Here is a 24,495-nt window from a genome sequence, read left to right as displayed (position 1 = left end):
ACTCTAATGTAAGATCAGAATCAACCAACTGCCAGAATTAAAGTGAGGGTTTTAGTTTTCTACTAAATATAGCGGGACCAACAAAAGCAACATATGTTTGCAGAAAGCACAGTCTGATCTCACTTCAATAGCTTTGATTTTAAAACAGGAAGGAGCGTAGGGGATTGAGAGCTGGTATTAACTCATAGTTTAGCATATAATAATGATACTGAAACTAGATTCATTTTAAATTAACAAAAACAGAAACTTCGATTAGTTCCTGCAGCAGGTAAGACACTTTCTGCAGCAAGCATCATCATATCACATGGGATAGACAATGTGGTTTTTTAATAGAGAAGAAAAAAATTCCACCGTCATCTCTGTACACCGTTGTGCAATATATCTAACTTCTATTCTGCCACATGCCTCCATTTGAAACTTATCTTCCTAGATTTTCATGACAATTAGACAAGTGCAACCAACATAAATATGTTCCCATAGTAAAGAAATAAAAACAACAGTAGACTTTTAGTAATTTAAATATAAATACATTTAGAGATTTCTTAAGGATGTGATTTGGTGTTGCACCTGTTTTAGTTGCTATATCAGACAATTTACATGTACAGTAATTTACTGAATATTATAAAGCTGTCTCAGTAGGTCATTATTCTGCTAACATTTATTTACAGTCAACATAAATTCACATCCATTTACAGCTACAGACAGGCTTAAAAGTTAGCAGTATCCCTTCAAGCAAAAGATTGCTGTACTGCTTTTATGAAAAACATCAACTCATGACCATTTATCTTCTTGCCCTTCTAAACTTCAAGAATATTTAAGTACAAAATAAACTGTATAGAAAAAGTTGAGAATACCAGTGTCCCATTTGGTGCCTATTAAAATATATGATCTAACTGTTCTTTCTTGCTTTAAAAATACATGAACTTTTACATTTCAGTTTTTGCCAAGAATTCCAGTTTTGATATTGAAAATAACTTATACAGGACATACTGTATGTAGGCAGCCACTCTAAATATTGCAAGCATTATTATAAAACATTATAAGTCCTAATATTACCAAATAAAGTAGAGGATTTTATTCCTTTATACGAATTACTAAAGATTCCTGCCAGTGCATTACTGTCCATCTATCAAATTTCTGAAAATGGATTAGAAGGAGCAGCTTCACATATTCAGCTGACTCTTCTGCAAAAAATAGTTGCAGTTTGTGAGTCATCTCACTTTCTGGCAACGATAACCCCAAAAAAAAGTGATAACATATTTCACCTCTGTACTATGCAAATCTGGTCCTACAAAATGTAGGATGTTCAACACAGCGAAAGTGAGAAAGAGGAGTCCTCTTCACCCTTCTATAGCAACCCTTGCAATGTGTCATTGCAAAAAGCCCCCTTGCATAAAACACAGTCTTTCTCTCAGTCCAAATTCTCTCCTAGTTGATCTGGCACAGTATAACTGAGATTAAATAACCATCAACCATTTGTACCATAAGAAAGTTCAGTGCTCTTTATATCAACAGGTTTCTGATGTGCCTCTTTAGAACAGACTTTCCCAGGGGAAGGCGGTTTGCATGATCTGAATGACAGCACGCTCCTGCTGATTATCACCATGTTGGTAGACTTCCTTAAAATCTCTTAAGTGACATAAATGCCCATTTTTTCAGACGCGGCCACTTGAGTGATTGCCAGAGGAAATTTACAAGCCATCTTGAAAAATGCTAAAGTGATGAGTCTTCCATCTGCCTTAAATCACAGGCGTACTAAGCATGTTCCCACAATCAGTTCACTGCTCAGTTGGACAACATTCTCAAGGTTTGATGCTTTCTTATGCTTAAGAAAGTCCTCTGCAAAGAATGAGATACATAGATGCAAGCACATTTTTTGTGACCATCCTCACTGTTCCTCGGGCCAAGTATGTCTGATTCAGGTTTGGTAGATAGGGCGTGCATCTGTTAATTAGCCAAGTTTATAAAGAGAAAAGACATGCAATATCTCACCTTCAAGTTTGAAGACCCCATTTCTTTACAGATCTCTAAAGATCTTCTCTACAGCTACTGTGGTATCACAAGGCACTGTTCAGCATATATAATGTTTCTGCAAAGTCTACTTTGGAGTTGATTACTGTATGGAGTGCTAAAAATCCAGGTGGGTGGATAAATAATGCTATTCAATGCTGAATGAGCAGTAAAGACCTGTTAAAATCTCTCTGCTAAAGGATTTGAGAGTGTGCTCTAGAAGATACTCTTGTTTTCCTAGGTCCTCTAGCCATCAAATCCCAAAACAGTGACTTTTTCTCACTTCTGAGATGTTATATCACCTATCAGAAGACAAATCTAGATTCTGAAAGCACAAAAACCATCACTAATTTCTATACCTTTTAGTGGGAAGGAGAAGATTATAAGAAATGACAGAATCACTGGTAGGTAATGCTGCCACACTACTCATAGTTCTCAGTGCAAAAAGGTTTTTGGCTTAAGCTATCATGCCTTCTTATCTAACGTGAACAGCTCTCTTTCAGTCTTTTATAAGATAAAGATAATGAACTTCACCAGGAAGATAAGTACGAGAACCCTGTTATTTAAAAGAAAAAATTCTAAGGCTCCACTTACAAAATTTAATTTCTTTTGCCCTACACAAAGGACTGTTTCTGCTTATCCTCAAAAAAATCATGAAAACTAGTAATATAAATTCTTAAAGATTTAATTCATACGTAATATTATTTTTCTTTCACTGCAATTTAAATGGGTCTTAAGTTCTCATGCATGCGTACTCCATTACTCAAAGTTAAACTGTGAATAGCAGACCAACAGTTCCTCTCACCTGAATGCAAATAGAAATACTAATAGAGTCCACCTAAAGGGCACAAAAAACTGAGGGAATGCAAGACAGAACAGCATAAAACAGGACTAACAGATAATCTGTTGTAAACAGCAGAAACTTCTCTGGCTCCAGTACGCTACAATGGCTTGCACAGCTGAGAGTGTCCTGGGCTGAGAGATGGGAAAGAGGGATCAGACAGAACAAGGCATCACAACGCCTTGTCAAAGCTGGATTTCAGGTGTTAAACTTCAGTGAGAGGTCTTTGATCTTTTGGCTATCCAAGATGTCACCTCAGTGGTGGTGACTAGAAAGCTGAGCAATCAAAAACATCTGCTAGGCCAGAAATATCTGTTTGCAGTATTAAATGTCTACTCACAATGGCTATTATAGTTGATTTTTTGTAGGAGGATAAAGGCTACTATTTTGCTTTTTTTCATATATCACTATGTATTTGACTATGATTTTATGGTTGCCATTATTTTTTGCCAGATTAAATAATTTTTTGTGTAAATGGAGGATATATAGAATTGTGAATTTTAAAAAATAACTATTCTTGCAACATCAGCAATATGTAAAAAATTCTTGTTCCTCCTACTCATTAAAAATTACAACCTCAGGTACAAAATCATTCACATTTTAGCCACTGAAAAAAAATCTAAAATCTGATTCTCAGAATTTAAATATGCTTAGGCAGGTCTTATGCCTCCAGCAAAATGACACCTGATGTCCTTTATAGGAATTAACAACAAATACCAGCAAGTGTGAATGAATGTATTAGACGTCTGACTGTTCTTTTTGTCTCCATCACTTCTAAGGCTTCTTTTCCATCCAGTAAAACAATTATATCAGCATCACTCAGATTCACTCTTGGCTTTGTGCATAATCCATAATGAATATTGTCCCTCCGTGTATATCTGATTAAACTACTAAGAAATTCAAAACAACAGCAACAAAATCCAACGAATACTGATAGTCTTAACTGAAGAAAGCTGTCATCTCAGATACCTATAGCCCATTACCTAAGAATCCACCAGATTATAAATTCAATCACCATTTACAATAAAAATCACTATATTACAGAACTACAGAATACTGTAATTCAGAGACAATGCAGCACAATATAAATTGTAAGTGTACTTGTATATTGTCGCTCTAGATTAGGAATGGCTAAGAAGCATGACACAACTCTTGTGAGGTGAACAGGAGAGCAAAGTTTATTACCTCAGATCTTCTTTTATAGACTGATACACAAAAGGTAAAACTCCTATTGGTCAGTGAACTAACACATCACCATCATTGGTCAGTGGTGTACACCACCCCTCGACCTTCTCTAAGAACAACAAGAAACAAGCAACCTGCAAGGCTGTCTTCTGTCTCTGAGGATTATTTTAATTCCTCCTCATGATTTTCCAGCTGCTTTCTCAGGTGAGACTGAAAAATCTATGCAGCCTGCTTTTCCACAGACACTGTTCTCCCTGCTTTCTGCTCACATTTAGCATCCATAGTATACGGTGGGTAAGATCAGAACGCTTAATTTAGTTCTAAAAACTCATCTCAAACGTATATTTTTATATCTTGGTTTAGTCCTCACATGCTATCTGAATGCAATATTTATTAGGTTTTGGGAAAAGAGGGGCTAATCAGCCAAATCTGCTAAAGAAAAAAGATAATTCTCTAGCAGTAGGAATGTGGACTATATATTCTTATTACTTTTTCTGTCTCTAGCTTTCATGGTTGTATGATCAACTATTTATAAATAATTGTCTCTTCTCAGAATGTCCTCAGCAACATGTAAATATAATTTCAATATTATAATTCATTCTTGGTGCTTCAGATGATTCAGCAGTACTCCAAGCCCCAACCCTTCTTGTGTTGCTCAGAAATATCCAATACATAGAATTATGTACAACATGATATTATTCAGGTTAGAAAAACCTCTGAGATTGTCATATTCAACTATTATGCCAGCATCACCAAGTCCACCACTAAACCATGTCTGTTAGCACTATAGGTCTTTTACATACCTCCCAGGATGGTGACTCAGCCACTTACCTGGGCAGCCTGTTCTATTGCTTAGCAACCCTTTCTGTGAAGGAATTTTTCTTGGTATCAAATTTAAAACTTCCCTAGGACATCTTGGGTCCAGTATCTAATTGCTTCCTACTTGGGAGTAGAGATCAGCCCCCACCTCACTGCACCCTCCTTACTGGTAGTTTTAGAGAGTGATAAGACCTCCTATCAACCTCCTTTTCTCCAGACTAAACAATCCCAGCTTCCTCAGACACTCCTCATAGGACTTGTGCTCCAGACCCTTCACCAGCTTGGTTCTTTTGCTCAGAACACACTTCACCACCTCAATGTCTTTCTTGTCATGACAGGCTCTATACTGGACAAGGATTCAAAGTGGCCTCACCAGTGCTGAATACAGAATGACATTCCTTTCCCTAGTCCTGCTAGCCACATAATACAAACCAGCATGCCACTGGCCTTTTCAGCCACCTGGGCACATGCTGGATCATGCCCAGCTGCTGTCAACCAGCACCCCCAGGTCCTTTTTCCCTGGGCAGCTTTCCAGTCACTTTGCTCTAAATCTGTAGGGCTTTGTGGGGCTGTTGTGACTCAAGTGGAGGACCACAGACTTACCTTGTTGAACCTCATACTGTTGTTCTCAGACTCAGTCCAGATCCCTCTGCAGGGCCTTCCTATGCTACAGCAGATCAACACTCCCACCCGACTTGCTGTCATGTGACTGAAGGGAGACTCATCCAGGCTGTTGATAAAGAATTAAACAGAACTGGCCTCGACACTGAGCTCCAAGAAACCCCACTGGTGGCACAGGATGCGGCACTATTCACCAACCTTCTCTGGGCCAGGGGTTTTTAACTCAGTGAAGAGTGCACTGGTCTAAGCCATGAGCAGCCAGTTTCTCCAGGACAGTGCTGTGGGAAACTGTATCAAAGACTTTACTGAAGTCCATGTAGACACATCCACATGAGCATGGCTCAGTGAGTGCTTTCACCAGCTCCCTTAGTACCCTCAGGTTGATCTATTCCAGCCCCATGGACTTGGGTGTGTTTAGTAGGCAAGCAGATTGCTGACCATTTCTTCCTGGACTGTGGGGTCCTTATTTTTCCCCCCATCCCTGTCTTCCAACTTGGGGGCCTGGGTCCCCTAACTATTACAGACTGAGGCAAAGAAGGCATTACAAGCCTTAGCCTTTCCCCTGTCTCTAGTTGCTGACATGGTATTGGTGTGGTATTTCTATATGGCATCCCGTAAAAGCTGATCATCCTGTGCCACAATGAAATGCAAAGGCTACACCTCGCTACATTAGTTATTTTCTAGTACTTCAATTGAAGAGAAGAAGCATAAATAAGGATAGCAAATGAAGCTCAGCTAAGAAGTGAGGTTTAATTTTCTGACATTACCGTTCCCAAGGGTGCATTATCACCACTTAAAATAAGTGTAATTAATTCTAATTATAATCCTGCTCAGAATTTGCATATCAGAATTAGGACAGGCCTAAATCTTCTCTAAAATAATGTAACATCTTTATGTTTAGTATTCATCACACCCATGTACATTTTTCAGGAGTATCTCCACTGTTTGGGATAATTTCTGAATGAAGACTGGTATGGCTTTCTCTAGTTCAGATAATTCCTGATTCATTTTCTGCTCCATATACCACCAAGAGACCAAAACCTTTTCTTGCCACTTATTAAAACTGATGGCCATTTTTGAATGCTTCTCAATATCCACCCAAAGGGCTGGTGAATGGAGCTCCTATCCTTAAGAATCCTTGAATTCCCTCTGAATCTACCGACCAAAACCTTCCTTCCTGGAATGGAAAAATATGACTCGCTTCCCTCGAATACTCAAAACTTTGGAAGGAGGCCCTTTCAGGCCGAGGTTCGGGAGAAGGAGTGCCAGTTCCTTGCTGCAGGGGGCGCTGTGCCGCGGCTCCCTCACGCCGTCATGGCGGCTCCGGCGAGCGGAGATGGCTTCCCTTGTGAACCTCGCAGGGAGCAGCCGGTCTCAGTGCCACTCCGGGTGATGAGCTGGACTGTAGCAGGAACCCCAGAGCAATGTGGGGGGACAGCTGGGGGAGGTCAACCTAAAAAGTAGTGAAAACCTTGGTGAAGTGGCAGGAAACCGTGGGGACCAGGTGTGGGGGGATGTCAAGCTAAGTGTAGCAAAAGACCCCAGAGCAGTGTCAAGAAACTACATGGGCAGGCAGGCCCCACTGGGCAGAAATGGACCTTGGCATCACTCAGTGGAGCTGGCAGCAGTGGTGAAGGCAAACCGGTCCAGTCGAGCAGCAGCTGATGTGGGCAGCTGGTCGAAACGAAAAGAAGAAATAGACAGACCCTGGGAGCAAACCTCAACTCAGCCCCATCCAGGGAACGACAGGCACCCGCTCCCCACACCACGTGTGGCTGCTTGCCCCTCTGATTGCGGAGAGGAAAAAGGGCTGAGCCCAGCCCCTGACCCTCAGCCAAGTCTCAGACCCCAACATCTCATGGTATTGCTGCACTTCCCAAGAGAAATTCCCCAGACAGAGAGCTCACCTCCCACCCAAGAGAGTGCTACAACCATACCCCCACCCCTTCCTCTCCCAGGACCATCTCAGTGGAATTTGAAGATGCCCAGCCATGTTTTTATTCTTAATATTGTCTGTTCATCATCTCCAGGGCAACAAATGGGATGAAAAATTCCCTGACAGAAAGAAAAAAAGAAAAGCTTGACCCCCAACACAAAGACATTTACTTTGTCTTTCTGTCAGAAAGTCTGGAATTTCTGCTTGTTTCAGAAAACTAGAATTTTGACTGTTGGACCAGCTTAACCATCTCGTCTGAAGTAGACAAATCATTATCATAAGAAAAGGAACACCATGGAAGAGTATTTTCTGTGCAATTCACCTTCCTGTATTTTCCCATGGGTCCATTTGGCGTCCTCAACATTAGAATTTTAACATATTGGTCAGACCACACCCTTGCCATATTCTTTAGTTCCTTCTAAAGGCTGCCTTAATGGTGAAGGCAGCTAAGACATGAGTAGGTGCCTGATGAGAGGGGTAGCTGGGACCTATAGACCTGTCACCCTGAGTGCAAATGCGGAGGAAGGGTTTGGCCAGGCAAGTTGGCTCAAGCAAAGCCAGCAGCAGCATCAGCTGCAGCTCAGCCAGACAGCATTGGGTCTGCCAGCAGCACCATCAAAACCAGGGGGACCTGCAGATGATTTACACAGCTCAGCTCTCAGAAGAAGGACATATCTAGCAATAAGAATCTGGCTGTACTCCTGATTCCCCCTAGGGAAAAAAGAGGGCACCCTTCCTCAAGGCTTTCCACAGCTGCTCACAAAAATCTGATGCAATCAGCACACTAACCTTGAGAAGGGGTATTTTGGCAACAGTTGCCTCATGTATGGGGTCATCTTGCTGTGAGGCAGAGACACTCAGTTACATATTGTGGTTCCAGTTTATTTTCTTCAAAAGAAAAACATTATGCTGCTCCACTGCTGCTGTCCATCGTGCATGCAAGACAGCTGCCAGCTTGCACTAAGCTGATTTACATCCAGTGGTGGACATGAGTAGGGAGGTAAGAAGATTCAGAGTTAGCTAGATTCAGTCATAAGATAATTTTGGTGTTTATGATCATATGTCTGTGATGGGCATTACTCAGAGGTACAAGCTGTGCCAAAAGGAGAGAGATCAAGATTATTGCAAAGCCCCAAACAATAAAAATAAATCCATGTTTGAGGAGGGAGATGCACACATTTCATCCTTGCCTAGACATGACTCATTAGTACTCCTCTCTCCATGCAGCCCCAGAGCTTCCCTCCCTCTCCCTCCCTTAGAAACCATGTTGGCCATAGATTTACAGCTGTATCACTTTTCCTGCACACAGACAGGCATATCGTGCATAGAAATTCAAGGACTACTGTTAAATAACTTTTTGTCAGTAAATAGGGATGCAATCGGATTAGCTTTCACCGCCTGACTGTTATAAATGACTCAGACCCCAAGTGGCAATGAGTTATAAAAGTTTTATTGAGAGCTAATAAAAAATTCACAAAGCAAAAGGGACAGTGCTGGGAGGGTGGCTGACCACCAGAATGGCACAAAATGGCAGCTCTGCCTTTCATACCCCAGGTGTTGCATCACCCAAATTCATATTCACAAATGGTTGTACATATTCAAACATTTTCCTTATATATCCTTGGCCTGTGCCAGTTAACTCTTCTGTACCATCCATTGGTTGAGACCTTCTTGCAAGTTGATTTGAGGTGAGGTGTTGTCATGCAAAGCCCCCGCCCCAGAGACAAGTTTCCCTCGTTCCAGGCTGCCTGTTGCAAGGGGCAGGGGTACACATCCTTCCTTCACATGTCTGGTGGCAACACCACAGAGAGGAGAAGAGAGGATTAAATGAAGAGCAAAAACGGGTCCAAAAACAGCCTGCAACAGAGTCATACATCAAAAGATATTTAAACCTCAACAAAGCTTCTTTTAATACACATCCATTCCTCATTTGCGAGAGCCGATCACCATACCACCCATCTATAACAGCGACCTTACAGCCACACTACCCACCACTTAGAAACATTGCTTCATTTTCCTCATAACATTGATGCAACAAAGAATGATTATAACCATTTTATGGAGACACAGAGTGATTAAGCCATTTGCTCACAGTCAGCAGCAGGATTCCACAGCAAAAGTCATAAAACTTAAAATCCCACAATTTGAAAACTACAGAGTCATCCATCATCTGTCTCCTTGATTGCTCTGATGCTACATGAGAGAGTTTCCATGGATCATCATGTTCCACTGCATTCTAAACCCAATGACCATTTCTCAGATTTGAAAATAATAGAATAAGATAAGGGAGACACTATAGGACAGGTTTAAGCTTAAGAACAACATGCAGATTAATTGCACAACAAAATGTCAGGGGATTATACAAATAAGTACCACATTGTTTATATTAAGGCAGAAAGGAAAAAAAAGCCTAGTAAAAGGAAAACTACTTCAAAACTACAGCTGTGGTCAAAGAACTACAAATTATTTAGAAGTATCTACTGGAAATCTTGCTGAGAGATTTTGGTCACCTTGGACAGAGCCTCCTAGGAGGAGTCTTCATGCTCCTCTAAAAGCAAGTGCATTTCTTCAAATTGCTCCCCCTCTCACTCTTGCCCTTGGCAGTACATGTAGATCTATAAGAAATTTCCCAGATGAGAAGAACAAGATGCCAACCCACTGTATAACTTCCCTCTTAAAAGAGCTAATTTAAGCACTAAGATATCTAGTTTCCAAACAAAATCTTAACCCAGAAGAAAGTATTTCCTAAAGAGAAAAGCATAAAAATTAAGACAGAAAGTTGGTTTTCCAGATATACAGTACCTAACTTGAAAACTTCTGCTGTTATACCACATCCAAGGAAAAACACTTCCTCTCATTCACTTTACAGTTAGGAAGCACGTGAAATGAGATGGAGCTACTCATGAGCTACACAATTTCAAAGTAAGCGTGAGGTAAGCAGAAGAGTTGCAATGCTCTTTTCCTGCCTTATACTGCATACTGATTTTTTTTAATCCAAATAACTTTCCTTTTATTTTTAAGGGGCTAAACTTCTGCTTTGTTTCAATGTAATATGGAATATTATTAAAATTTGCACCATTTTAAATCGTTGCATAGCTATGTGGTAGAAAAATGTAGTATTTTGACCATTTATAAATAGTTTCTGCCCCTCTACTCTTCTCTGGTGAGATCCCACTTGAAGTGCTGCATCCAACTCTGGGATCCCCCAGCAAAGAAATGACATGAATCTCTTGGAATTAGTCTGGAGGAGGCTGCCAACATGATTAGAGGGGTGAAGCACCTCTCCTATGAGGAAAGGCTGAGACAATTGTCATTGTTTAATCTGGAGAAAAGAGGACTTTAGTTTGATTTAACTGTAGTCTTCCAGTGCCAAGAAAGGGGGACAGGGGCTTTTTGCAGGAGCATATATTGAAAAGGACAAGGAAGAATGGCTTCATACAAAAGTGAGTAGGTTTACATTTGATATTAGGGACAAATTCTTTACTGTAAGGGTGATGAGGCACTGGAACAGGTTGCCCAAAGAAGCTGTGGATGTCACATCCCTGGAAGTATTTAAGGCCAGGCTGTATGAAGCTTTGAACAACCTGGTCTGGTGGAAGGTGTCTGTACCTATGACAGGGGGGTTGGAACTAGATGATCTTTAAGGTCCCTTCCAACCTAAGATATTATGTGATCCTATGATAAAAATAAGGAAATTATGCTGGTAGATCTGTCATTTTTATGTACTTATTATTGTGCTTAGTTTGTATAATAAGGAGATATTTCATTTAAACATTGGGTTATAGTGAATAATGTCACTGTTGGGTGAACTTTAACGTGGAGAGCTTAGTCTGGCTGATCTCTGGTGATTCATGAAAATAAGCTCTTTATAACTTCAATGAGGATACCATGTCCCACACAAAGGAAAAAAAAAAAGGAAGATGTTGCTGGAGTGTCAGGGAAAGTTGCTCTAAGTATATAGAATAACTGCATCACACACTTCAGAGGGGAAAAAAATCAGCAAAGGAAAAATACTTTTCTCTATTAAAAAACCTCACCATTTTTAGAATATTTTCAGGGGTTAAGAGTTAGGAAAGAAAGAAAAAGAGGAAAAGATAAATAGAAAGAAAAGAGAGAGATAAATAATCTATTTCAAGGCTATGTGAAATTTTGGCAAATAGGTTAAATGTTTGTTATCTCTCTCCCTGCTTCTTTGTAGTTAATCTGTGAAGACAACTTTTAATTGCTTGTGGTCTGGAACCCAAAAACCTTTTTCTATGTCTAAATATCTACAGAGAACAACAGTTTCTGGAAAAATACTTCACAATAGAATAACCTAGAAACAGTGGAAAAGATACCATGAAAAGATACCATAAAAAAATACCATAATGTCCTTTTAATGAAGTTTCTTATATTCATATTTTTGCTGGGACATGAAAAATATCAGTGTAGGAGGTTTATGATGGGAAAAGAATCCTTCTTTCTGCCCCACATGGTATAACACACACATCCCCATTATAAACTTCCTTCTTTTGCTGTGTGAAAGAGCTTTCTCTGCGCTCTTTTCCAGCAGTTATGCACAAACCATGTTTTAACCTCCAAAGCCAGGATAGTATAGCTGAGACTCTGCCTCGTGGTTTTCAGACTGTTCACACACCTTGTCCTTCTCTTTTTTCTCACCATTCCATGCTGTTCTGCAGCTATATATTCATACCACCCCAAGCACCTTTTACTTTCTGTCATGCAAGGGCCTTTCACCTTCTTGGTTAGTACTCACAAGGTACTTGTTTGTTCAGTGACTTCTCAGGATGTGGTTGACATCCCTCACTTTCCTCTAATTTGACATCAGGGTCTTCATTGTTTTAACATCTTCCACGTGGAAATCCCATAGACAAAAATCATTTGAAGATGATGCAGTTTCATTTTCTCTCTCTCATTTTTAAATGAAAATTTCCAAATCCCTGCACTTGTCACTGCTTTCACTGTGCACTGATGGGGCCACCTTTCAGCACTATTGTGTGTAGAAGTTCACACTCAAACCAAAAAAGGACATCATTCTGATAATAAGTCATCTGAAGAACAGTTTTCTCTTCCTCCCTCAGATCGCCTTCCTCTTCACATTAGGAACTTATGTACGTGACGCAGACACATCAGGAAAATCTCATGAAAACGGATGCTCACAAATGAAGTTGTGCTAATGCATAGCTTGGATATTGGCTTATTTATTTTCACATGGGAAGATCAACCTATTTTTACCCTACAACTTTTTTCACTTTGTCTAGAGAATAAGAAATGTTTTCCGATTTCAAACATAGACGTAGCATTTCTGCCCTAATCTCTTTTTAAACAAGCATTCATCATTTAATCTTGAATCTTTAATGTAACATTTTCATTTTTCAGATAAAATCAGCCTGAGGTACTCAGGTAAAGGCAGACTGAGATGTTGCAACCATAGACCTCAGATGTCCTTAGAAAATTCAAAGTGCTTTAGCTAAGCTGTTCTCAGTTTCAGTATTGTGGGTGTTTGGAATTAGCACTTGTCACACTTATGTTAGAGTGGTTACAAATGCATGACTGAAACCACGACATTTTAACAAGCTGCCACTGTAGATTAGTGCTACCTAGCTTTTACATGGCATTTTAGATGTGAATCCCAAGCACAGTACAGAAGATGGTAAGCAACATGTCATTAAGCAGACAAATAAGAGTGACAGACAGTGCGGTTAAAAAGCCTGCAAGAGGCTGCTCAGAAAAGCCATTCGTGACGACTTAAACAGGGGTCAATAACATCCTGAGCCACAATGGTCTCTTCCTACCTGCCAGCAAAACTTCAGAAACAACTTGGAGACATGGATCCAAAGAGTAGGGTTTCCAATCCATGCTATGGATCTTGAACCCTTGATGCTGCAAAAGAGGAAGGGCAAGGCACAAGACACTTTGCAAGACTCCACTTCCAAACACTGGCCTTCTTCTAAGATGTATTCTCAGTTGCTTTTTCACCAGGAGTGCTTTTTCTATTCTAGCACACTCCAGTGCCATATTTTGAGACTATTCAAACCAGATACTACTTCTGAAACCACTTGAAACCTTCCCAATTCATACTTGAAAAGCAAAGAAAGGCTCTAATCAAAACATGCTTCCATATGAAAATATCCGTAACCATCTGAAATTGCAATGTATTTCTTTAGCAGATGATTAAAAACAAGCTGGCTCTTAGCCAGCCACTCTACTCTACTGTGCTGTACTGTATCTTCCTTCACTAAAGAACACTGAAGCTTTTTTTACTAATCCCAGTCTCTAACATTGACAAAAATCAGGTTAAGCCACAGACAAAAAAAAAGAAAAAAAACTAGTTCAAATATCCTTTTGATCGAATAAGATGAAGGTAGTTTATGCCAGTTTAGAAACCAGATGGCAAAAATAGCAAACACTCCTGGTTTTTAAAAGCCAACAGTATTTAAAAATATTTATTTTAAAACATCCATGGGAGAAGTCTTTGGCTTGAATAAACAAAATTCCAACTGCAACTTTCAGGAAAGGGAAATCTGTGAAGAAGAACTAGATATTCAAACCTGACTTTCTTGGTTACTTGCAGAAAGAAGCAAATGCGTAACATAGAGGACTATGCTTAAGCATCTCTGAATTTGTGTGTCTGACATGTTTAAAACTACTTGGAAAGCATTTCAGAGAGGACTGAAGCACTAACACTGTTTATACCTGCTTGTGCCTCAGCACTGCATCTTGTGTCTCTGTGACAACTAAACATTTGCCAATTTTGGCGAAGGGATTGGTAAACCATAAGTTTTCTGTTGTTTATCCTCTCTAAACCTTTTCAACACTCTGAAGAGTGGTTTCATGCTACTTCAGCTATATGATATGGTTTAAAAGTTTGCATACCTTAAGTACAGCACTCAGAATGAAAAACACTTTGAGACCTACTTTTGAATTGTTGGTCTTGCATGGAAACTTTGGGCTTTGAAAGAGGACTTAAGTTTCCCATTTGAAATTACTCAAAGCATTATGAAGAAAGGGGCAAGATGGATATAAATTTTCAAGAGACAAAAATAAAGTGTTAAAATATATTTCATATCATATTACAAGGGACTTCTAGTTTGAAGATTTCATGTTCATATTCTTCTTGTAGATGAGTCTACCCAGTTGGCCCATGTTTTCTTGTGATGCATTACTTGTATTCAGAGTGGTGGCATTCCCTCTGGCATCTCCCCAGTGAAACTCAGTCAGGAATTTTGAGCACTAGGAAAAAGAGGAACCTGAGGACACAGAAGACTGCAGTATCTGAGAACAGAAGGAACAACAAAAATAGATTTTCTGTGGAAAAGATAACACGATTCTTGAAGACAAATGCAATTTTCAATTAGCCTTAGTTACAAACAGCAATGCCCTTTATATTGGTAGAGGTGCAGGAGATATTCTAAGTGAATTTCTGTAATTAATCATTACAACAACAAATAACAGATTATCTAGTTAGATAGTGATATAGAGATAAAGCGCACTTCTAAAGGAATTACTTTTCAAATGAGCCAATTAATATATTTCTTGTACTACAATTTTCAACTTGGTGGGCTGACAAATAATGCAAGCTGAGAGAAAATTACAAATTTTAATGTCCAAGCAATTCTGTCACAACCTTGATATTTATTGTATATACACACACAAGGGCATGGACAAAGTGAAATCATTCACTAAATCCCACTTACATTCATAGACAGGAAATTCAGTGAGTTATATTTAGCAATAGCTGTAAAAAAAATAAATATACATATTGATATTTCTATCTGTGCATTGGTAAGGTTATGTATTTGTTCCTGGATGAAGGGCTTTTTGTTTTGATTTAGTAATGTAATTTATTTATTTCAAAATGAAGAAACTGACAATAATATCATAGTTTTTGGCTAAGAAAGGAACTCGGTATTGTTTAGAGGAACAGCCGAAAATAAACAAAAGATAAAAGCAAGAATGTGATATTCGAAACCTTTAATGGTACATAAGGGGGTACTCAAACCATCCCACTCAACTTTATGTTTTTTTAAAAAAAGCAAATGGAAAAAAACAACAAAAGTATCCACAAGGACACTGTAGGATTATTTATTTCAGCAAACAGGGCATTCGCAGCCATCTTATTCCCTGAGCCAATATTTGAAAAACACTGTATTCCAGAAGCAGTTTCTAAAGCACCTTACATCTTAGCAAGACAGAAGAGGGTAGAGAAATTTCAGTCAGTATTATGACCTATATAAAAGAAATACAGTAAGTAAAATTACTAAAATGATACTCCAGGGATTACTATACTGAAGAGGTGTTAGATTTTTTTTCTTAAAGGATGATGGTTAAGAAAAAGTGGTTTCAAGCTCAAAGGGTAGCATTCATGCTACTCTCTCAGTTACAATCTTCATTTTTGTTTCTAAATCTTGTTCTATAGATATGCTCAATTTTTCATTCCTAGTTTCTTCTTCATAATGTCAAGGCTGCTTTCCTCCTTCTCATTTTTTTACTTATCGGGTTCTTCAGATGTTGTTAGAGATGACCAGAAAGAAATTATTTTTCTGCTCAACTGAAAGTTGGAAACATTATTCCACGGAGAAATGACAAATTTACTCTTCACTACAAAATAAAGAAAAAAATTAGATTTAAACATAATTAAAACATGTGCACTTTGTTTGCCAAAAATAGCCTTTTTCCTGTGCTTTCATAAAAAAAAAAAAAAATAGTGCATGCTTTCCCTTGAAGTCTAGCCTTTCAAACAACAAAAAATTCAATAATTTCCTACCAATCCTAAAAATTCCCAATGCACAAGAAGCTAAAAAGCTTCAATGCACAAGAGGCTAAAAGAAGAGGATAACACAAATCCCTCAAAAACACCACATGAATCAAAAACTTGCCTTCATGAGAACATAACCATCTAAAAGAGCAAAGTGGCCAATATCACTCTCCTTCAGTTTCTCCCCACTGCCTGCATAAAGAAACCTAGTGCTCTGCCTAGTGTCTTTCTTCTTCTCTGACTCTCTTCCCATCATCTTTCTTTTCCAAAGCCATTCAGTTTTAGTTCATTCAAACCTGTTCAACCAAAGCTTGGGGCAGGCTGCAGGGAGTCACATCTGGGGCTCACTGTCACCAGAAACATAGATAGGATAAAGCAAGCCTCTTTCATGTTCAAAATTATTTACAAAGGTGTAATTTTAGGTGGAAATGAGGATGGGTATCAACAACAGGGGTGACCCTTTATTTCTATATATTTTTCTAATATATTTCTATATATATTTCTATTTATTTTCTCCCTTTTTAAGCCCTTACCCAACCCTGTGGAGAGATGCATATGGGTAAGGAAGCTTTGTGCCACATGCCTATGCTCTCTGGGTAGTCAGTGGCTCAAAGTCAATGCAATCACCAAAAGTGGAAGATATTGTATTTTGGTTTTCTGGCCTCTGGGAAGGGGTGCTCAGCAGGACTCTGGTAATTTCCATGTCCCCTACTCCCACGCTTCCTGTTTGCAGAAGAGCAGTTTCTAGATCCTGGAACTTCCTCCTGCTCCTTCATCTCCCACTGTAGCAGTAGTCACATAATGGGTACATTAAAAACAATTTTCAGATTAGGAAGAGTTAATCGAAGTATTTACACAGTCCACACTCCTGTTGATGCTTGGAGTGGCACCCTCTTAGCTGGCTTTCTATTATTTCTGTTATTATTTCTATTATTATTTCTATTACTAAATACATCAAGTCATTTCCATATTTCTTCTAACAATGACATTTAACATGTGTTTTCATTATTTAAAAGCTTATGCTTTTCTGGCCTTATTTAGCCTTGGTTTTACCAAATGCACATAAAATAATATCCACAATCATATCCTATCCTATCATATCCTTGTTCCCCAATTATCACACATTTAATTCACACTAACAGTTCTTGCCTTCTGCCTCATGTTATCTTCAAAGAGCAGTATAGTTGCAATTTGCAAAATCTCGTGAAAGCAGAGCTATGCCCATTCAGCTTTGGAAAAACAGAGTTTAAGTTGTACTGATGTGATTCAGCTTCCATTCTGGAGGCTGACAGCTGTGTAAGATGCCTTTCAACACAGTGAGAACAAGGATTTCCCCTCCTTGCTCGTACTGAGTAACCTGGAGATGTAATTTATGACAAATTCACACACAAAATGGTCAGTGGTTCAGCACAAACCAAACATAAGCAGACACATTTCTAAACCCATCCGTCATGCTGCTTACACAATCTGTTGATCCATTGAACAAATATATGTTGAAAGATTAGGCGGGAGTTGACTGCCATTCAGTAAAATAAATGTGGACTAGACTCATTTTCTGCCTGACTTAACACTTAAGGATTTGTATTAAAGGGGAGGGGGAGGGAATTCCAGCCACCTAGATTTTTGGAGTGAGGTTACCCTCCCAAGAACCTCACACAGAGATCCCTACCAGCCCTCTTTCACATACTGAATCATCTGTTTTTTGAATAAAATTGCTAGGCAAGTGAACGGGTGCTAAAGGAGAACTAATTCTGCCTATTCAGTTTTTTCCCTTGGCAGAAGAGAAAAAAAGCAGAAGGATGAAGTTGTATGGTGTACAGTTGTAAGTTAAAAGCACTAGCTGTGCTGTCATGGTCTTTGTTATACTGCTGTTTCACAACAGAATTGCAGAAAACTGAAGATCATTAACTGAGGAAAAACAGTCATGCTGTCTAGGGCCATCCCCTAGCATGCATTAAACTATTTACTCAGCATCTTTTTGGTGACAGTCCTTCAAAAAGCAGCAGCTTTCCTAGAGGAAGACTCCTTGAGTTTGTCAGAAAAATCCTTCACCAGAAGACATATTGGTTTTTGGAAACTGTGTCAAAAAACTGCATTTAAATCATGATTTGTTGAGAATAGAAGTAGTACCCAAAGGGAAATAAGCTTGTTTTATGATTCAGGTTTCCCAGGAGACTTTGGAAATACTGGCATACCCAGTAAAAAGGGCTACTGGTAGTTCAGGTAGGTGAGCTGACAAGAGCTCCAACAGGCCTAAAACACCTCAGGTAAATAATCATCACAAAGTATTACCTTTTCTGACAAACAAACAAACAAACAAACAAACAGAAATCCAATGAAAAAGTTTCTCATGTGTCTTCATAGAACTCTAACATGGAATTATGAATATTTCCAGTAGGTCTTCAACAGACACCTTATAAAATATTGAAAATAAAATAGATACAGCTGTTTTGTCAGGCAGACCTGACTTCTAAAAACATGGCATGGAAAACTGTGATAAAATTCTAGATTCACTGCCATCAATGACAGCATTTCTGCAGGTTTGAATGTCTGTATTTTTGAAAAGCTTACCAATTCATCCTTCCATTGTGAGTCTGACGTTTGAATCCCACACGCTTCTGGGAATGCGTTCTTAATGATTCCAGCAACCTGTACCACGTGTCTGTCTTGTGGTCCTAGGTCTCCTGGCAGCATCTCAGAGCTTTCTATCCCATGATACCTGAAATGTATTAGTAAAGATTTTGGAACAGGTGACAATTTTCTAAGCATTTTGATTCCAACCTCTAACTCTTGCTGCATTCTCACACAAGACAAAATTTACCAGGCTGTGTATGAATATCATTACATAACCTGTTGTCGTGCAATACTCTCTTGGACCAACACTGGCATGTTCCCTTGAATGTTTTGCTACTTCACAAATAAAACCACCTTGCAAGCACCAGTGTTTGTTTCTCTTGTGTTATAAAAAGGCTACCTCTTCCATTTATTTCTTTTGTTTTCCAATAAAAAAAACCCCAAAACCTTAAAGTGCTTAACCTGGTCTACCACTCCACCTTTCTGCCAGATTTTTTAATTTACTCCAAAGCAGATCCTATAGTCTTTAGCACAAGATGCCTTTTTGGTATGCTTGTTTCAACGAGTGGAGCCTAATGAAATGCTGATTCCTACTGGACACTACTTCAATACTGAAAGCGGCATGTCAGCAAAATAAGTAAGCCCATTGTTCCAGGTACAGCAAACACTGTGCAAACATTACTATGGTTGATTGCATCTCACTGACTCATGTGCAAACACTAGCTTCTGAATATTAAAGTTCAAGTTCACTGGAGGAATGGAAGCATCTTAGAAAATAGAAAAGGCTTTGCTTAATAACTGCCTAATACATATGATAAAAAACACAGGCATACTCGTGCATCGGTGCTAGTAGTTTGGTGTTTTCTTGGGGTTTTTTATTCAGATGGATTTTTTTTTCGTCCACTAGTAGTCGCTCTTAGAGTGTCTCTACCAGAATAAATTCTCATATAAATATTCTCTTTAGTTTCTCAGAATTGCTTCAGCTTTAGCCTGCTTTGATTAAACAATTAAATAAGTACCTCTGTACCAAATTTTGGGTAGCTTTGGCAAATCTTTGAAATAAGTTAAGAAAGAAATCCAAAATAATGAAAAGGTATAGGAAGAAACAGTCTGGAAGTGTGGGTAATGACATCTATCTTATTTAGGACTAATGTTTCTTATTCAATATACTGGTCCAGCCATGGTAGGAACAAGGCAGCAACACTGGCTGAATGCATTACAATTACAGCTCCATATTATTCAAGCATCTAGGTTAATCCCAGACAAAACACAATGTATTAGCTATCTCTAGATACCATAAGTCAATAATTCAATGTTGTACACTAGCATACTTAGAAAAATGGAAAAGGGAAAGAAAAACTAGATGAAAAAATGATGGGAGTGGAGGGAGAAAAAGATTAGTTGAATAGTTTAAATCCTTCAGAAACAAAATAATCAGGCACTTGAGATTAGTTTGGCAGACCAAGGCTTTTTAACCTAGCTGCTAAAATTATACTAGAAAAGAAAGCTACAATATGTTTCTAATGAATTCACTGGAGACAGTTTGCATTTTAAAGAAAACATAAACTTGACCATCTGGATTAAGTTACGGCAGATTGCTGAGTATTTTTCTTTCTCCAGTCCCACGTATAAGACTAGCAACATCATATTTGGCACAGCAGTAATCTGTGATAGGCTCCATGGCTCTTTTGAAAGCCTGCTGGTACCTGCTCCAAAATTGTGTAATTGGTAATCATCATGACAAATGACAAACAAGGAAAGCCTCATTTGGTAGCTTCCTTTCCTTCAGACAACCACTATTATTGTTCTTTTTTTTCATGATGTCATTACATATACTCAGCAAGTAGCATCTCCAGACACCCAAGTCAGTGTTTGAGGCCATTAGTGTCTAAAAGGAGTATTTTGCACACACACACAAAATTAGTACCTGCCCATAAGATCTATGTTATTCATGAGCTCCTAGGAGTGCAAAATATGCCTCAGAAGTTCAGAATAACATCTTTTGAATTTACTGCTCTTTCTCCGTTCTCCTCAAGGTAGATGTGTCTTCTACTTTTTGTCCCTACTCACCTGAAAAGAGGAGCAGACAAGCTATACTTGTTTTGTTAGGATTAGCAAAAAAAAATAAAATGCAGAAACCAACAAATAAAAGTACACAGACAGCACATAAGAAATCCTGAGCTAGAGGGAAGTGTTCAATAGCTACTGAAGTAGCCCAGTTCTCCATTCGGCACAATGTACTTGCTCCTCACAAGGCACAACAGAATTATATACAACTGATACCCAAGTCATCTCTCTAAAAACTTTTAAACTTTCTGCCCTGGAACTTGGAGATGAATTTGCCAGCTGCTAAACCCAAGAATTTTACAACCATTTTCTTAAACAAAGATTGAAGTTTCAAACACATTTAATCTAAAATTTTCAAGGATAACAAAACACAATCCTGTTTGAAAGACAGGAAGTTGAGCCTTGGAGTTTTTCTCAAAGAGGGAATCCCATTGTGTATTAAAATACCTTACCCAGCAAAAGGTAAGCAGTAGCAAGAAGAATGTATTTACTATGTCTTGAGAAAACAGAACAAGTCGCTCCTGATTACTGTTTGCACTGCAGTGAACCTTGAATCTCCTGAAGCAATTTGTTCACCTGCATCTGCAAGCCACATTATTGACTGTGTTTTATGTGGTAGGCCACATTTTACATTACCACCAATATCCTCACATAGTTTTTGTTCTATGCTTATTTCACTTACACTTTACAACTTTAATTTACACTTGACAACTAGCAAACGTAATCTGTACGTCTCAATGCCACTGTAGAATATGTGGTGTCTAACTGGACAAGACCACAGTGGATTTTACAGTAGCTGAAGTTATAAATAGCTGAATAAGGAGCAGAAAAGAAGGATCTCCTCTGGTCCGTCACACTGCACCTTGGACGCGTGCATATCTGACAGCACGAACAGGAGAGCTGAATTCTCCCAGCTCTTCTCCATTAAGCATGCCCAGAGGAAGATGACCATGAAAAGACTGCTGTCCTTTTGAATCCACACTTTGCATTATTATCAATAGCCAAGTGCATTCCAGGGCTCCAAGTTCATTTCAATGTTCCTGTGACTGCTCAAGTTATACAAAGACCTTTTAGGACAATTTGAGCAGAATAAGAGCTTTCTAGTGCTTTTGAAGTTCACCTGAGAATAAGTCCTTCTCCATAAAGTCCATGCTGCATGCAAGTGTTGTGTTTGAAGTTAAGGTAAAGTCATCTCAGTTGCTGCATGGGAGGGAGTGATTTATAAACAGAAAAGTTTTAACAGTTCTCAAGGATGGAAACCACAACGGCATTTTTAAGATAAAAATTTCTTCATCATATAACAAAAGGGGAAAAAACCATGACATGATTTTACAGCCTACTCAAGACTGAGTCATAACCATAGAGGAGTTAAAACTACCATTTTTTCCCCCTACTCAGGAGAAAGAATCATCCACAAATAGTTTTTCCCATCGAACTATTTCTGCCGGACAGGACAAGGCACATCTCTCTGGTCTGCACAGCAAATGGAAAAGAGGCAGCAGCCCTTATTCCAGCAGCATTATGAAAAAAACCCAGAAAAATCCAAGCAAAAAAATACTCCCCCAAAACCAGAGAAGCCATAATATGAGTATCTAGGCACTGAAACATGCTGTCCAGGAAACATTTGGTATCTCTGTTCTCAGAGTTAAGCAAAATCCAACTGGACAGGTCTTAAGCAACTCAGCTTTGAAAAGGAACTGGCAAGAGGTGAGAAGCTTTTAAGACAAACATCAGCATAAAGATTATGTTTCCTCCTTGGTTTTATTGAAGTATTGAATAGACACTAGGGAGCAAGAACAATATATGGAGATAGGGGCCTACACTAAATAAATGAGGTAGTTTTATGGGACAAATACAAGAGAATTGGCTGAAAATTAACTAGATTTTTGCAAAAACTAGCGTAGATGTGTAACAGAGAAGACCTACAGTGGCTGTGAATGTGTCATCCTCCCATTGGTGGAGTAAGCAGGTCTAAAGAGAAAGGCTTCTTTCCAGTCATTTGTTTGGTTTGGTTGTGGTGGTTTTGTTGTGGTTTTTTCCCCAATAAATTTCCTGCTGGATGCCTGAATTGGTAGTTAAGAGACAACCTCCCTCCACCCGCAGCAGGAAATCAAGCACATACTGATTGCACAAAATGACGTTCATTGTAAAGCTAGCAGAAATTACAAAAAAAACCTCTTTCTGCAAGTACAACCAGATACTACCCACTGTGGCCTCCTAAATTGCCAACACCCAGCGAGTTGAGATTTAAAACCGTTTTTAACTAGTTTAATCTAAAGAGGTTAGTCTTAATTTACCCATTCATGCAGAATAGTCCAGCAGTCCAACCCAACACACTCACCACACGGATTCCTCAGGACTGGATATTTTGCTTATGTGCAGCACCAAGACAAACAAACATCAAGGATGAAAAAAAAGTAGAAGAGTTACAGATGTTAGAGAGGTCCTTCAAATCTCCAATTAGATACACTGGAAAAAGGAAATGCTTCCTTTAAAAAGCTCAAAACTGAAGAAGAAAATAAATTAGTGAAAGCTCAAAACTGAGGCAGAAAATAAATCAGTGAAAGTAAGATCAAATTAAAGCTGTTCATCTAGAAGGAAAAACTTGATTGCTGTGGGATACTCAGACAATTGCTCGGAGCTGAAGCTGCTCTTATTGTTTAATTTCTGTTTTCTTTCATTTTGCTTTTGCAACATGAATTTCTTTACATTGGTATAGCAGCAAGCTACTTCCCAAGGAGCTGGACAGTCAAATAGCTGGCAATGTTTTCCATTTGATTGAATGTCTTGCTCAAGGCATATTTTCAGGCTTTGGATGAAAGCATAGGAAATTGCTATTATAAGTCTGACTTTTAAAAGTAGTGTAGTGGGGAAGACACTGCTATAGTACATATTGTGGGACATTTCAAAGCAACACGGCAGAACACCATTCTGTCACTACACACAAGCATAACAACTCACATAAATATAAAACCTACTTTCAAGGCTTTCTATGGCAGCAGACATAGAAAAGATATGATGATTTTGAACAATACATGTGATTTTCTGTATTATTTACCAGACTTCAAAAAATTAGAGAGCAAAGAATTTCCAGTAAGATTACAAAGGATTTTTTCTGGGGGGGAGGTAAACGCCATACAGTGTTCAGCACTTTATGACATGGGCCTGTGTTACATCAAAACAGGAGCTTGTAACATCTTACTATAGCTATGTCATGCTAAAAAGGCAGAGCCTTCGTCTGGGCAAATACTTCACCTATTTATTGCTCTATATCCAGGTTTCAAAGTCTCCATCTTGACTGATCAAGAGTTAATAATCAACATGCTTGCCTTGTTTTCAGTCTTTTCTTGATATTGTGTTCCTGAACAGGAAGATGAAATTCCTTACAAGTAAGATGTTTTCCTGGGAACAGAGAGGACCTCTGATGGTACTTACATGCAGCTTGTTTTCATTAGAACAATTGCAAGCAAGTTGTCTCAAACAAGAATGCTAAAATCTCTTCCAAAACCACATTATACTTTAACCCGATTGGTAGCCCTTGCCTGGTTGGATAAGACCGTTTCTCAGGCACTTATCAAATACACAGATAAACATTTGCTTGGTTATTTGCTCTTCCACTGCCTTCTTTCCTGAGAATATTAAGAAAAACTCAGAACAACCAACAGTATATTTCAGCTTTGCTGG

The 24,495-nt window shown here is 38.8% G+C and overlaps 1 long non-coding RNA gene across 1 annotated transcript in view; it reads left to right on the top strand.

Annotated features, from left to right (window-relative positions):
* Window positions 1-6,924: 6,924 nt before the first annotated feature.
* LOC147648406 (uncharacterized) overlaps window positions 6,925-24,495 on the top strand; it is a 29,619-nt gene continuing 12,048 nt past the window's right edge. The window contains exon 1 of the long non-coding RNA XR_015281189.1: window positions 6,925-10,345. This is a non-coding gene — a long non-coding RNA (uncharacterized LOC147648406). The remainder of the gene's footprint in view (window positions 10,346-24,495) is intronic.

This window comes from Cyanistes caeruleus, chromosome Z (assembly GCF_971803275.1).
Source record: "Cyanistes caeruleus chromosome Z, bCyaCae1.hap1.1, whole genome shotgun sequence".
Classification (NCBI taxonomy): Eukaryota; Metazoa; Chordata; class Aves; order Passeriformes; family Paridae; genus Cyanistes; species Cyanistes caeruleus.
Note: the sequence above shows the minus strand (reverse complement) of the source record. Positions and strands in the feature narration are given on the sequence as shown.